The sequence below is a fragment of the Cynocephalus volans genome, chromosome 10 (assembly GCF_027409185.1).
Source record: "Cynocephalus volans isolate mCynVol1 chromosome 10, mCynVol1.pri, whole genome shotgun sequence".
NCBI lineage: Eukaryota > Metazoa > Chordata > Mammalia > Dermoptera > Cynocephalidae > Cynocephalus > Cynocephalus volans.
In genome coordinates, this window is record NC_084469.1 from 32,365,777 (window position 1) to 32,381,352 (window position 15,576).

The window sequence follows — 15,576 nt, forward strand, 5'->3', positions numbered from 1 at the left end:
CTAACCCCTCCTCCCCCTCCCCCTTTCCCTCCTCTGGTGGCCTCAGTTCCATTCTCCTGCTTTGAACGTTCAAGGAGTTGTTGCGATTGTTCTTTCTTTCTTTCTCTTTCCTTTTCTTTCTTTTTCTTTCTCTTTCTCTCTCTCTCCCCCTCCCCCTTCCCTCTGTCTTTCTTTGTTACATTTTTAGCTTCCACTTACCAGTGAGGACATGTGGTGTTTCTCTTTCTGTATGTGGCTTATTCCACGTAACATAATTTTGTCTAATTTCATCCACGTTGCTGAAAATGGCAGAATTTCCTTCTTTTTTATGGCAGAGTAGTATTCCATTGCATACTATGCCACATTTTCCTTAGCCACTCATCCATTGATAGACATTCAGGTTGGTTCCAACTCTTGGCTATTGTAAACAGAGGCTGTGATAAGCATGGGAGTGCAGGTGTCCCTTCAACATGATGATGTCCATTCCTTTGGGTATATACTCAGCAGTAGGATTGGGGGATTGTATGGCAGTTCTGTCTGCAGTTGTTTGAGGAACCTCCATACTGTTTTCCATAATGTCTTCACTACCATACAGTTCCACTAACAGTGTAGGAGGGTTCCCCTTTCTCTGCATCTTCACCACAATGTGTTATTCTCTGTCTTTTTTATTTTGCCAGTCTAACCAGGGTAAGATGATATCTCAATGTGGTTTTGATCTGCATTTCCCTGATGCTTAGTGATATCGTCTGTTAGCAACGGTGTTGGTAATACCAAGATCAATATTTCAGATCCCTGTACCAGTCAGCCACCAAAAACAAACAAACAAAAATTCCCTATAGGAAAAGACTCTTGAGGCTTTAAAAAAACCCAGTTTTTTTAAAAAATAATTATACAAAAAACATGAACTAGAACAATGATGATGATGATGATGGCGATGATGATAGTAAAATATTTTATTGGGATTTTATGGAATATGTGGATTTCTTTATTTAATAATTACAGTATTCTCTCAGAGCAAGCCTGACTATTATTCCCCTTTCAAAGATGAAAAAATTGTCCCTCTACCAGCCAGCCACCAAAAAAATAAAATAAAATAATTTTTAAAAATAAAGATGGAAAAATTAAAGCTATTTAATTTGCATAAATGCTCAGAGTCCCAAATAAAATAAGTGATTGAGCCTAGTAAGTTTGGCTCCAGGACCTGAAGTATTAAAGTGATACATGGTCCAGGTAACTGTGGGTAGGTCTAAGGACTTCTAAAATCCCCTTCTACCCATCAAGAGTCCCCCAGTTCCCTACATGGCTGTTTTGTCATCTTCTAAATAGCTTCCATGCTTTTTTCACTGTTCTTTCATTTGATATAATAAAAATAATCAAAATCTTTCAAGCCATAATAATCAAAGAAAAATAGAGCCAAGGCAGACTTATTCTAGTCTCATTATAGAGACTGATCATAGAGAATCAAATTATTATACTTGATAGTAACTATTTATATAAAACTAGCCCAAACAACATTGTATTATCTTTACACCAATAATGCTGTAGCTGTTTATGAGGCAACTGCTCGTGATAGTCAAAAATCCAGCTAAGTTGTATCACTTTCATGAGGTTCGTGCTCTTTTGCCCCATCATTTACAGTTGCCATTTCATGTCAATTTTCTTTTAAAATTTCTTCCCTCACCTCATGTGATTGCTTTGCTGGTTCTAGACATTTAACATCTTGTCATTGTGAGTTTACATGATCTTCTCAATACTCTTGCCTTCTATCTCTCCCAGTTCAAATCATCCTATCCATTATTGCCAGATCAATACTCTATTGTTTTGTATTATTCAACCTGATATAACAAGTTTTCTGTTTTCACTATGTTTTTCAAATATAGAAAAAAACATTTTTATTGTCTTTTTACACCTCTATATTCCATTATTCTTTTATTCATTGCAGTTAGACATTCATTCTCAAATTCCTTCCATACTGATTATTTGAAGCAGTCTTCATCAGTCTTATAAAAATGGCCATAGCTGCAACTCTTGTCTTAGGCATGATGCTCTGTTCAACATATTGTCATATGCAAATACACTAACATGGGACAAACAAAAGAGCTCTGTTAGGTAGACCCTTGAATCACCAGGGCTTGAGCTCATATAGAAAGTATAGATTAATTGAAAGGCAGTAGGGAGTTTCAGGATGGCGGCGGCTGCGGCGGCTGGCGCGGAGTGGCTGGGGTGGAGAAGGTGGCCACTGGGCCTCAGGCAGCCGGGAAACTTGTGGACCTTCCTCTGGCCATCTCTTGGGGGAGGACTGCTGCTGCTGGCCGGTCGTGGGGGCTCAACGCCACTTTGCCCCCGGCAGGAGAGGCTGCCTCATTTGCAGGCAACAGCTTTGAAGTGTGGAGCAGGAAAAGAACTGATTCTTAGCTGCAAAGGTGAGTCTTGAAGCAGGGAACACGGCGCCAGGGCTGCTGTGGATGCAGCCAGGATCCCGGAGGCTGGGGCCGCGCTGAAGGCGGCCAGCTGCCCTATCCAGGATTCGAGGTTTCAGGCCGGCGTTGGGGAAGACTCCTGGGAGCGCCCGAGCGGCGCCGCGCGACTGGGCAGCCCGAGGCGGCAGCGCCGAGAACACGGAAGGCAACAAACCAGAGACAGAGCGAGCGCCCGACCTGGCACAGCACTGTGAGTGATCCCTGGCACAGCTCTGTTCGGGGGGTGGATGCACACGCGGCTCCCGCCTGCACCACCAGGCCACTCACTACCCCGGTGCTGCCTCCATTTTCCCAGGTGCGGGCAGCTCCGCCCTGCTCGGCCATCACTGAGCCCATTTGCTTGGCCTGGCGCGGGGCTTTCCGGACACTGCGGGCCGACCTCCTCTCCCACTCCCTCCACGGTTCTCTGGCAGGGCTGGGGGTGTGGGGCGTCCCGACCAGTTTTGGGAGGGCTAGGAAGTACGGGCGGGCCGACTGTCACTCCACCACACCCTGGACTCCGGCCCCGGTAAACTTCCTGTTACTGGGAGGCAGATACCATCTCTGCGACCACCAGTTTGGAAAAAAGCCTAACGAATTTCTGGTTGGGAATAGTGTGGTAGGAGAGTTCCCAGGTCCGATTGAACCTGCCGGAGAGCAGGCTGCAGGCGGGCACTAGACTCGGTTTATACGGGGGGATACAAAGGTGAACAAGACCCGAGAAAGATCTACACAGTGCTACAAAGGCACCCAGAGAGACCGGTCGTCTGTGCCTAGCAGAAACCTGGTAGACTTCCTGGGCGAGGCGGTGCTGAGCAGGGTCTTGAAGGCCCAGCTGATAGGCGAGGGGTGCAGAAGACACGCCCCAACCCAGCACAGTGTGCACAGAGGGGGGAGACTTGCGGCCAGGGAGGCGGAGACTCGACAGAAACCACACACCCGGTGGGGTCGCCACTGCACGATCTAACAGCCTGGGCCAGAGCACACGGAACGGGGAGAAGTCCTGTACAGAAAGTGAAAGCTCAACAGAGATCACACACCCTGTGGTACGTGATCCACCAGCCCAGCAAAGTACAAGCTGACCAGAAAGGTGGATCCCCGGAGAAGCCCAAGACCCGAGGCAACCACACACACAAGACACTAGAGGCCAACTGAGCAGTCACGGTGGGAGCCATACCAAATTGGCAACCACAGCAACATCCTAGTTAGTCATTAGTCTTAAACCGGTGGACTGTGAAACCCCCTGCCACAATGAATAAACACCAAAAAAAAGACACCAGAAATACAAAAAATCAAGAAAGTACACCACCAAAAGTTAATAAATCTCATACTCTAGATCCTATAGAACAAGAAGCCCTTGAAATAACTGACAAGGAATTTCGAGTGATAATTCTAAGGAAACTGAATGAGATACAAGAAAACTCAGCTAGACATCATGATGAAATGAGGAAAAGTATACAGGATCTGAAAGAGGAAATATACAAGGAAATCAATGTCCTGAAAAAAAATGTAGCAGAACTTGCTGAACTGAAGAAGTTATTCAGCGAAATAAAAAACACAACGGAGAGTTTAACCAGCAGGCTTGTCGAAGTTGAAGAGAGAACCTCTGAACTTGAAGATGGGCTGTTTGAAATAACACAAGCAGACAAAAAGAAAGAAAAAAGAATCAAGGACATGGAAGAAAATCTGAGAGAGATATCAGACAACCTCAAGCGCTCAAATATCCGAGTCATGGGTATTCCAGAAGGGGAGGAAAATGGAGATTCCATTGAAAACATATTCAACAAAATAGTGGCAGAAAACTTCCCAGGTATAGGAAAAATCACAGATCTTCAGATCCAGGAAGCTCAACGATCTCCAAACGTATTCAACCCAAAAAGGCCTTCTCCAAGACATGTCATAGTCAAATTGGCAAAACTCAGAGACAAAGACAGAATCTTAAAAGCTGCAAGAGAGAAGCGTCAAATCACCTATAAGGGAGCCCCAATCAGGTTAACATCAGACTTTTCATCACAAACCCTAAAAGCTAGAAAGGAATGGGATGATATTTTCAAAATACTAAAAGACAAAGATTGCCAGCCAAGAATACTCTACCCTGCAAGGCTATCCTTCCGAAATGAGGGGCAAATAGTATATTTCTCAGACAAACAAAAACTGCGGGAGTTCACTACCACAAGACCACCCTTACAAGAAATCCTCAAGGGAGTACTGGGTTTGGTTCCTGAAAAATAACTACCACTGCCATAAAAACCTAAGAAAAATCTAAACCCGCTAGTACAATAAAAATGGCATTCATGAAGAGAAAACAAGCTAACAAAAACACTATCTACAACCTAAGGAACCAACAAACAAAGAAACCAAACAGTAAATCAGAAAGCAAGGAACAAAAGACACCTAAGACAACCAAACAACCAATAAAATGCTAGGAATAAATCAACACCTTTCAATAACAACTCTTAATGTTAAAGGCTTAAATTCCCCAATTAAAAGACACAGACTGGCTGACTGGATCAAAAAGCAGGACCCAACTATATGCTGCCTACAAGAGACCCACCTCACCCATAAAGATTCACACAGACTAAGAGTGAAAGGATGGAAAAAGATTTACCATGCAAACAGAAAAGAAAAACGAGCTGGAGTGGCTATTCTTATATCTGACAAAATAGACTTTAAACTAAAAACCATAAAAAGAGACAATGAGGGACACTACTTAATGATAAAAGGACTGATCCATCAAGAAGACATAACAATCATAAATATGTACGCACCCAATGTTGGAGCAGCCAGATTTATAAAACAAACTCTATTAGACCTAAAGAAGGAAATAGACACTAATACCATAATAGCAGGGGACCTGAACACTCCACTGTCAATATTAGACAGATCATCTAGGCAAAGAATCAGTAGAGAAACACAAGATCTAAACAAGACTCTAGACCAATTGGAATTGGCAGATATCTACAGAACATTCCACCCAACAACCTCAGAATATTCATTCTTCTCATCAGCACATGGATCATTCTCCAAGATAGATCACATATTAGGTCACAAATCAAGTCTCAATAAATTCAAAAAAATTGGAATTGTCCCATGTATCTTCTCAGACCACAATGGATTAAAACTAGAAATTAATAACAAACAAAACTCTGGAAACTATACAAACACATGGAAATTAAACAGCATTCTACTTAATGACATATGGGTCCAAGAAGAAATCAAGCAGGAAATCAAAAAGTTTATTGAAACTAATGAAAACAATGATACATCATACCAAAACCTGTGGGATACTGCAAAAGCAGTATTGAGGGGAAAATTTATTGCATTAAATGCTCACTTCAGAAGAATGGAAAGATGGCAAGTGAACAACCTAACACTTCACCTTAAAGAACTAGAAAAACAAGAACAATCCAATCCTAAAGTTAGCAGACAGAAAGAAATCATTAAGATCAGAGCAGAACTGAATGAAATTGAAAACCAAAAAACAATTCAAAAGATCAACGAATCAAAAAGTTGGTTTTTTGAAAAGATAAATAAAATTGACAAACCATTAGCATGGCTAACAAAAAAAAGAAGAGAGAAGACTCAAATAACAAAAATTAGAAATGAAAAGGGCGATATTACAACTGATTCATCTGAAATACAAGGAATCATTCGAGACTACTGTAAACAACTATACGCCAACAAATTTGAAAATCTGGAGGAAATGGATAAATTTCTGGACACACACAAGCTCCCAAAACTGAACCGTGAAGACGTAGAAAATTTGAACAGACCAATAACAATAAAGGAGATTGAAGCTGTTATCAGAAGGCTCCCAACAAAGAAAAGCCCAGGACCAGATGGATTCACAGCAGAATTTTACCAAACATTCAAAGAGGAATTGACACCGATTCTTTACAAACTATTCCAAAAGATTGAAACGGACGCAAATCTCCCAAACTCATTCTATGAAGCAAACATCATCCTGATACCAAAACCAGGTAAAGATATAACCAAAAAAGAAAACTACAGGCCAATATCCTTGATGAATATAGATGCAAAAATCCTCACTAAAATACTAGCAAACAGAATACAGCAACACATACGAAAAATTATTCATCACGATCAAGTGGGATTCATCCCAGGGATGCAAGGTTGGTTCAACATACGCAAATCAATAAATGTGATACACCATATTAATAAAGTCAAACACAAGGACCATATGATCATCTCTATAGATGCTGAAAAAGCATTTGATAAAGTTCAGCACTCATTCATGACAAAGACCCTCTATAAGTTAGGTATAGAGGGAAAGTATGTCAACATAATTAAAGCCATATATGCCAAACCCACTGCCAATATCATCCTGAATGGAGAAAAGCTGAAAGCTTTTCCTTTAAGAACAGGCACTAGACAAGGATGCCCACTCTCACCACTCCTATTCAACATAGTGTTGGAAGTACTAGCCAGAGCAATCAGAGAAGAGAAGGAAATAAAGGGCATCCAGATTGGAAAAGATGAAGTCAAACTGTCCCTGTTTGCAGATGACATGATCCTATATATCGAACAGCCTAAAACCTCTACAAAAAAACTGTTGGAATTGATAAATGATTTCAGCACAGTAGCAGGATACAAAATCAACACACAAAAATCAGTAGCATTTCTTTTCTCCAATAGTGAACATGCAGAAGGAGAAATCAAGAAAGCCTGCCCATTTACAATAGCCACCAAAAAAATAAAATACTTAGGAATTGAGTTAACCAAGGAGGTGAAAAATCTCTATAATGAGAACTACAAACCACTGCTGAGAGAAATTAGAGAGGATACAAGAAGATGGAAAGATATTCCATGCTCTTGGATTGGAAGAATCAACATAGTGAAAATGTCCATACTACCCAAAGTGATATACAAATTCAATGCAATCCCCATCAAAATTCCAAAGACATTTTTCTCAGAAATGGAAAAAACTATTCAGACATTTATATGGAACAATAAAAGACCACGAATAGCCAAAGCAATGCTCAGCAAAAAAAATAAAGCTGGAGGCATAACACTACCTGACTTTAAGCTATACTACAAAGCTATAATAACCAAAACAGTATGGTACTGGCATAAAAACAGACACACTGACCAATGGAATAGAATAGAGAATCCAGAAATCAACCCTCACACTTACTGCCATCTGATCTTTGACAAAGGCACCAAGCCTATTCACTGGGGAAGGGACTGCCTCTTCAGCAAGTGGTGCTGGGATAACTGGATATCGATATGCAGGAGAATGAAACTAGATCCATACCTCTCACCGTATACTAAAATCAACTCTAAATGGATTAAGGATTTAAATATACACCCTGAGACAATAAAACTTCTTAAAGAAAACATAGGGGAAACACTTCAGGAAATAGGACTGGGCACAGACTTCATGAATACGACCCCAAAAGCACGGGCAAGCAAAGGAAAAATAAACAAATGGGATTATATCAAACTAAAAAGCTTCTGCACAGCAAAAGAAACAATTAAAAGAGTTAAAAGACAACCAACAGAGTGGGAGAAAATATTTGCAAAATATACATCTGACAAAGGATTAATATCCAGAATATATAAGGAACTCAAACAACTTTACAAGAAGAAAACAAGCAACCCAATTAAAAAATGGGCAAAAGAGCTAAGTAGGCATTTCTCTAAGGAAGATATCCAAATGGCCAACAGACATATGAAAAAATGCTCAACATCACTCAGCATCCGGGAAGTGCAAATCAAAACCACATTGAGATACCATCTAACCCCAGTTAGGATGGCTAAAATCCAAAAGACTATGAACGATAAATGCTGGCGAGGCTGCGGAGAAAAAGGAACTCTCATACATTGTTGGTGGGACTGCAAAATGGTGCAGCCTCTATGGAAAATGGTATGGAGGTTCCTTAAACAATTGCAAATAGATCTACCATACGACCCAGCCATCCCACTGTTGGGAATATACCCAGAGGAATGGAAATCATCAAGTCGAAGGTATACCTGTTCCCCAATGTTCATCGCAGCACTCTTTACAATAGCCAAGAGTTGGAACCAGCCCAAATGCCCATCATCAGATGAGTGGATACGGAAAATGTGGTACATCTACACAATGGAATACTACTCAGCTATAAAAACGAATGAAATACTGCCATTTGCAACAACATGGATGGACCTTGAGAGAATTATATTAAGTGAAACAAGTCAGGCACAGAAAGAGAAATACCACATGTTCTCACTTATTGGTGGGAGCTAAAAATTAATATATAAATTCACACACACACATACACACATACACACACAAACCGGGGGGGGGGGGGAAGAAGAGATAACAACCACAATTATTTGAAGTTGATACAACAAACAAACAGAAAGGACATGGTTGGGGGGGATGGGGGAGGGAGAAGGGAGGGAGGTTTTGGTGATGGGGAGCATTAATCAGCTACAATGTATATCGACAAAATAAAATTAAAAAAAAAAAAAAAAAAAAGGCAGTAGTATCCTGAAGGAAATAGGTAAAAAAATATTTTTCCTTTTTTTTTTTTTTTTTTTTGTCTCTTTGCAAACCCACAAAGATATGTCATCATATTCAGGGTAATACGATTTAGCTACAAGGATAGAAGAGTATGCAGAAACAGTTCATGAACAATCTCTAGGTCACTATTAGACATTACTTCTTAATTTTAGTGAGAGGATCTGCTAACCGTTTTTTAGGCAAGGAAATGACACAAATAGTTTTGCATGCTAGTAACATCACATGTAAGTTGTTGTGGAGGAAGGAGGGAAAGACAATGTAACTGAATTCAAAGAGAAAAGTGAACAACCATTTTACTGTTCTAAGCAAAATATTGCACGCCACTGAGTGAAACTGGAAAGGAAAGAGATTTCAAGAGAGTCTGAAAAGTTGAATTGTTAAGACACGGCTGATTAGGAGTTTGCTAAAGGTTCAGGACATCATGAAGTTGAATACAAGTTGCTATCTTGGATTATGAAATAAAAGGAACAATGATGGTAGAATTCTGGAAGTTAAAGTTCACTAAATCTAAGTAAAAATTCACAGCAAAGCAAACAGGTCACATAAGTCTTGGTTTAATTCAAACTCTATTTTTGTCTCTATCTAGCATCAGAACACACACCATCACAAAATTGAAGGAATGGCTTCTACGGGTCTCTGAGTAAGTTTTCATTATTGTATAACAATTTACAAAAAGGTCTGTTTATGGCCTTCCTATTTCCGACCTCACCCCAGCTCCAACTATCTTTCTCAGTCATTTTACGTAGCACGCTGAAGGAATAGTCCGTCATCGACTACTCACCTGTGAAGTAGCTTTCCAGATACATAGTGATCTGCTGTAGACATTCCAGAGTTAGGCGGGTGCTACAGATCCAAAGCTCAAAGGCATTTCTCTGATGCATGGGCATGGGGGGACTTGTTTGAATCTGAAAGTATTTTAGTGGAAAGGATTCCGTACAAGAAATCATGTAACACCATGATTCTCAGAGTGGTCAGCATGGGCAAATGTAAGAGTTGGCTCAAAGTACATAATCTCAAGCTGTGTCCCAGACTTACTAAATCAGGATCTGCATTTCAAGAGGAACCCCAGGTTATTCGTGTGTACACTTAAGTTTGATGGGCTTCTAATATTTTAAACCATAAGGTTTTTATTTAATCAATATAGGCATACCACCTGGGTATTGAATTTTAAAAATCCCTTGATTTTCAATGAGCGGTCATAGAAGCACTAATGTAACCCAATACTAATCTCCTTTTAAATAGAATTGAACCTAATATATTTATCCACACTTTGTAAGAGCTACATTGATAGGAGTGTCCAAAGTTAAGCTGTTTTATACTGCTATCTAAGACTGCATCCAATGATTCCTGTTTTGGAAAAAAATAGTATCTAAATATGAAAGAAATTAGAAGAAACATGGAAGATGGGAACCTAAAAATAAAATATTTTCTTTAAATATTCAAATTAGCAAGCATAATTGATATTATTAAGGAACACAAAAAGGCAAATAGTACATCAGTATTCTGAATTCTAACCTCATAATTCCTAAAATTTAATTATGTGCAGATTTTACTTTTGAATCAATAAATATATTATCTATTTATACGTAAAATAAATTAAACATATTTTTGTACAAGGAAATGAGTGCTTTAATTAATTATTTAAATTTTTCTAGCCCTATTAGCAGTAACATAACCTGTCAGGGTGTGCCTGGTGCTTTAAAACCTGCTAGTCACAGTGTGCACTGTGAACCCATAGCATTAGCTGGGAGCTTGTACAAAATACAGAATCTCAAACCTCCCTCAGACCTGATGGATCAGATTCTACATTCTAACAATATCCCCGGGTGATTTCTGTGCACTGATCTTTACCACTAACTGGTAAGTTCAGGATTGGCAGAGAATCTCACTTGAAGAAAAAAGTTAGACCACTAGGGAAATGTCAACTGTAATTGCTTCTTTTGTCAAGACCTTGCATCTCCGAGAAATGGAAATCCTTTCAGAGTGTGTATCTCCATGTTGTTTTGTACCCGGTACGGCCATCAGAACTGCTCAGGGGACTGTGAAAGGTAAAGATGAATGCTACCCTGATGCTAAGAAAACATGAACTGAAAGGTTCCACTTGTGGATGCTGATGTGTTGCAGACCAGCTTCAAAAGTGGTTCTGAGAGCAGACTGAGGGATGTGCCCTGCCCTCTCAGCACTAAAGACAGCAGAATATTGGGTACCTATGATTCCCAATGCCAGCATTAGTGACATTCTCCTCCAAGTCAAAAAGAAAGTTGTACATAAAATTTGGCATTGAGGTTTTCCAACAGAGGAAAGGTGGTGAGTGTGTTCATCTCTCACTTGTGATTTGAAACTATCAGGTCCAGAAGTAATTGCTGCAAGAATTCAAACATTCTACTTAATAAATTCATTCATTCATTTACTCTTAAAATATTTTTAAGTACCTGTGATGTGCCAGACACTGTACTAGTTGCTTGGTATACAGAGAAGAATAAGTTTGAATTCGTCCATCTTCTAGGTTATAGTGCAGCTTACAGTCTAAAATTGTACTGTGTTAGAAATTACAGATAGCTTCTGAGCTTGTATTCAGAAGGTTTAATCTGTTCTAAGGAACTGGGAATGTTTCCCTGATGTTGTGAATTTTATATGAAACTTGGAAGAAATAAAATTTCCTTGAGCTATCAAGAGATGGGGTTAGTAAGAAATTCATGTGAAAGGAAGTGGAAATAAAAAGTTCAGATAGCTAAGGGAATGTGACATATTTCAGAAATGAAAAGGAATCAAATGTGAACTAGGTCTGGAGAGTGGCAAGATATAGTATGGATACTCATACTTTTTATCTCAAAAGCAATGAAGAAAATCCTTTTTCCAGGGGTTCCTGAAATTGGATCATCACCTATTTTGTAACTGAGTGTATTAATGTTTAGGAATAAGTGCCTTATTCTATTTCTAAGAACTCAAATCACTAGAATATTTTCCTTATATGTAGGAATAGATGTATCCTTAAGTATTCCCAACTCCATACAGAAAATAATTGTTTCTTCCCTTTGGATTCCCTTCAGATATATGATGGGCCCTGCCACTAAAAACACTTCTGATGTAATGCAAGTATAATACAGTGCTTTCTAACCTCATGACACAAACAGAAATGGTAAAATTTGCATGGAAAAAGGCCTTAGCATTGTTATGGCCCATTCATGGCATTCCAGTTCTGTGCGACTCAAGCTGGGAAGCTATGTACAGCTCTTATGGGGGTTATTACCCACCAGATTCTAGTCACTACATTTCTCTAATGCAATCTGGAGCAAATTAGTTTATTAACCAGCCATTTACTCTTGGGGCTTAATGAGTTAGAAAAGAACTGAGACCTTATTTGTTTCACATGGATTATACATATATATGCAGTGTACAAACAACTGTATTTTTTTTAAAAAGCTAAATTAAGAACTTAAATCTTTGCACTGCTAAATTTCAACTTATTTGTTTTAACTATTTTCAGGGTCCAGACCTATTTGCCCAGTTATTGTAGTCCCTTCAACCAGAGTTATAATAACATGTAGGATTTTTGTTGACTTCATACCATGGGGAGTGAGCAAAATCCAAGTTCAAGCTTAACTGAGAGAAGGAAAATTTTTTTGTGATAAAGGTAGTTACTCTTCACTAACACTTAGTATTCTTAGTATTGCTGGAGTTGTTTTTTTTAAAAACCCATTTCAATATAGGTATGTAGATGGGTCTCCCTATGGTTTTAATTTTTATTTTCTTGATGACTAATGACATTGATTCGTATGCTCATTAAGTATTTACATATTTTTATAAGGTATACATTCAGATATTTTGCTTATTTTTTTAATTTGGTTGTCTTCAGATTATTAATTATAAATATTGATTACACATTTTGAATAAAGCCCTGTCTCATATATGTATTGCCTTGGGCTTGCCTTTTCATTTTCTTAATGGTGTCTTTTGAAAGACAGTTTTTAATTTTGATGGTGCACAAATTAATTATTTTTGTGGTTGGGTTTATTTTGTTTGTTTGCATTGATTCTGTGTGTGTGTGTGTGTGTGTGTGTGTGTATACATCCTTTCTAAGAAAACTTAAACTACTTCAAGATCTCAAATATTTTCTTCAGTTTGTTCTTCCAGATGTTTTATAGGTTAGCTTTGGTGTTTATGTCAATGATTTATCTCAGATTTATTGAGAAGTAGAAGATATATATTTTCAGATTTTCTATATTTTATATTTTTATTTATAATTCAATTGTAATCCATTTGGGAATTTAGTTTGGTGTATGCAGTGATTAAATTGTCTCTTCACAGTTTAAGATAATAGGGGACAACATTTATAATTCCATATTTCTTAAATGTATGCTTTTTCTTTGCATTCCCTCCTCATTCACAAATGATAAAGGAAAAGGCAAGAAGATTTAGAAATTAAGATATCTGCTTCTGTAATTTGAATGAGTAATTAAGACCTGAACCTATAAAACTACTAAGAGAAAATACACAGGAAACACTTAGGAAAATAGGACTGGGCAAAGACTTATGAATAAGAATCCAAAAGCACAAGCAACAAAAGAAAAAATAAATAAATGTAATTATATCAAACTAAAAAGCTTCTGCACAGCAAAGGAAACTATCAACAGAGTAAAACAATAACCTACAGAATGGGAGAAAATATTTGCAAACCATACATCCAACAAGGGATTAATATCCAGAATATACAAGGAACTCAAGCAACTACACAGTAAAAAACCAAACAATCCAATTTAAAAATGGGCAAAGGAGCTGAATAGACATTTTTCAAACGAAGACATACAAATGGCCAACAGGTACATGAAAAAATGCTCAACATCACTAGTCATGAGGGAAATGCAAATTAAAACCACATGGAGATATCATCTCACCCCACTTAGACTGGCTATAATCAAAAAGACAGAGAATAACAAATGCAGGTGAGGAGGCAGACAGAGGGGAACACTCCTATACTGTTGGTGGGACTTCAAGTTAGTGTGACCATTCTGAAAACAGTATGGAGGTTTCTCAAACAGCTACAGATAGATCTACTATACGATCCAGCAGTCCCACTTCTGGGTATATACCCAAAGGAATGGAAATCATCATGTTGAAGGGATACCTGCACCCCCATTTTATTGTAGCTCTATTTACAATAGCCAAGAGTTGGTACCAACCTTAATGTCCATCAACAGATAACTAGATAAGGAAACTGTGGTGTATATATACACAATGGAATATTACTTGGCCATAAAAAAGAATGAAATCCTGCCATTGGCAGCAACATAAGATGAGCTTGGAGAAAATTATTTTAAGTAAAACAAGCCAGGCACAGAGGGAAAAAATACCGCATGTGCTCACTCATAAGTGGGAGTTAAGAGAGAAAGAAGGAAGGAAAGAAAGACCACAGTGGCACGCTGGACTTGCACAGGGAGAGAGCACACCTAGGACTGGGGGGTGTCGGGGATTAATTGGGTGGGGGACATGGGGAATAATCGCAATTTTTGGTAATGAGCATGCTGCTAGTATTGATCTGATCTTCACATCTTGGGCAAAGGTGGTGAAGGTCAGCTTTGTACCCCGTGAATATGCACAGTCAATAACATCAACCAAAAGAAGGAAAATATCAAAAAATGATCAAGAGATTTAACATAACCCAAATCATAATTCCAGAATATTTGTAGACATTCACAAACTGATTTCAAAATTCATATGGAAATGCAAAGAACCTAAAATAGCCACAAACAAACTTACTTTTTGGAAAAGAAGAAAAATGCTGGAGGGCTAACATAATAGTGTTTTTTACTATATAGATAGAGATCTATACATTAATGGGCACATGTTTTTTGATAAAGGTACAAAGGAATTCAGTGGAAAAAGGGAATCTTTTCAACAAATGGAGCTGGAATAATTGGATATCCAGATTCAAAACCAACAAACAAAAAGACAAAAAACTTAATTTAAAATAAATCATAAACTTAAGTAGAAGACCCAAAACATAAATTTCTGGATGAAAGCCTTTGTTACCTTCAGTTAGGCAAAAAAAAAAAAAAAAAAAAAAAAAAAAAGTTGTATACATGACTTTAAAAGCATGATTCATGAAAAAGCAAATTAATAATGTGCATTTCATCAAAATTAAAAATGTTTGTTCTTTAAAAAACATTGTTAAGAGAATTCAAAGACAAATCACAGAAAATAGTTCCAAGCCATGTATTCAATAAAAATCTTGTACAGAGAATATATAAAAACCCTCAAGTTCAATAGTATTAAAACAAATAACCTATAAAATGGACAAAACACTTGAATTCATGACAGGCATTATATAGATGACAAATAAACACATGAAAAGATATCACACCCAGTTAAAATGGCTAGTATTAAAAACTTGAATTAAGGATGTGGATTGACTGGAAATATCATAATGTGCTGGTGGGAATATAAAATGATACAGCCACCAGAAAAACAATTTTCCAGTTCCTTAAAAAGTTAAACATATATCTGTTATATTATTCAGCTATTCCACACCTAGGTATTTATCCAAGGGAAATGAAGGCATATGTTTATAAGAGACTGTACATAAATAAGTAGATTTATTTATAATAGCCCAAT